The sequence below is a fragment of the Populus euphratica genome, unplaced genomic scaffold (genome assembly GCF_000495115.2).
Source record: "Populus euphratica unplaced genomic scaffold, PopEup_1.0 scaffold303.1, whole genome shotgun sequence".
In the NCBI taxonomy this organism is placed as follows: domain Eukaryota; kingdom Viridiplantae; phylum Streptophyta; class Magnoliopsida; order Malpighiales; family Salicaceae; genus Populus; species Populus euphratica.
In genome coordinates, this window is record NW_011500096.1 from 1 (window position 1) to 1,821 (window position 1,821).

Genomic DNA, 1,821 nt, shown 5'->3' on the forward strand with positions numbered 1-1,821 from the left:
AATGGGAATTAACTCATTGTTCTCATTTATTATCACAGTGACTCTAGACTTCTTGGGTACAACTTGGGTAGGACTTACCCATTTGCTGTCAGAAATAGGATAAATGATTTCATTATCTAGAAGCTTAATGACTTCATTTTTCACTACTTCTTTCATATTAGGATTTAGCCTTCGTTGCATTTCTCTAGAGGGTTTAGCATTTTTCACTAAATAAATTCTATGTGTACAAATCAAAGGACTAATTCCTTTTATATTAGCTATGGTCCATCCTAATGCATTTTTGTGCATTTTTAGAGTTTGTAATAACTTACCTTCTTGATGTGCATTAAGTTTGGAAGAGATTATTACTGGAAAAGTTTCATTTTCTCCTAAAAATGAGTATTTGAGATTGGATGGCAACGGCTTCCAATCAGGTTTTGGTGATTGAACACTTGAAGGTATGGACTTAATTGATCGTGGTGGCAATTCCTCAATTTGTGGCCTCCAATTACTTGTCTTTGATTCTTCCTGAAAATAAATCATTTGCAAATCATTAGATTCATCAATCTCAATTTCACTGGAAGTGGTTGGAAATTGATCATGAATTAATTTTTCAATAAATTCCACTTCCTGTAAATCATTATCATCTCTAGGTTGCTTGCAAATGTTGAAAATATTCATCTCCAATGTCATGTTTTCAAATGATAGCTTCATCAGTCCATTCCTACAATTAATCAATACATTAGAAGTTACAAGAATTGGAACCACTTGAAAACATGAGAGTTGTAGACAATTGTCTCAGATATCTTGTGTAAAAAATTCAGATCATTTGGACTTCTAGAACTCCATATATGGGCCAAACATTGAACAGTGCTTAGGCTGGAAGACAGATTCGGACTTCTTTGTTGTTGCTCCAATTTGAACTTGAAAATGACCTTTTTAGATATTGGGCTCCATATAAAAGTTGTAGGCCTATGTCTTACCTTTCCAGTCATATAAAGTGGACCTAAATTGGAGATCTATAGCTCTAGATATGATCCAATTACCGAACAGTGTTCCGGTTTGAACTACACCAGCATCTCTTTTCGGAGTTTAGCCATCTCTTTGTCCTTTCAATTTCAGTTCTTAAATTCATCAGTCAATCCTTTTATTTATGTGATAGGCCTACATTTAAAATAAATATTTACCATAAATTAAAGGTATCTTATATTATTAGATACGTTATTGTAGAACATGCTTTAGTTAAGGAGTTATTGATACTTCAAGTGCAAAATGATGATATAAAATCTTGATAAAAATACACTTTTAAGTATTAATCATAGAAGTCTTACAAAGTGAATTTTATTGGCCCACCATATTCAATGAATCACATGTATTCTGTAAAACCTGTGAAACTTATCAAAATGTGGGATTTATTTCAGAACATAGAGAATCTTTAGATAATATTCTATTGACTCTTAAGTCTCATCATAGTCGAGATAAGTATTATGCAATTGATGACTTATGAACCCATTTTTATAAAGAACATGCTTGGCATAGTCTTGGGAATCTGACTAAAAAAGACCATGTTTGCCGGTTTTTAAGAAAACTGGATGGGAAGCCTATCCCCGACCTATAGAAGGCATTTAAGTCGTTCTTAGATGTAAAACCAAGAAAAAATATGAGCCACAATCACAATCACTTATACATACACATGTTTTTTTGAAACCGCGTTGACATGACCAAAAGATTTATGTATTCTTCCAAGTGCAGGAGTGTCCATATACTAAATAATCCGGCAAGATCGGGGTCAAACCACATAGCGGTTAATTGTACAAATTATAAACAACAATTATAAATAAT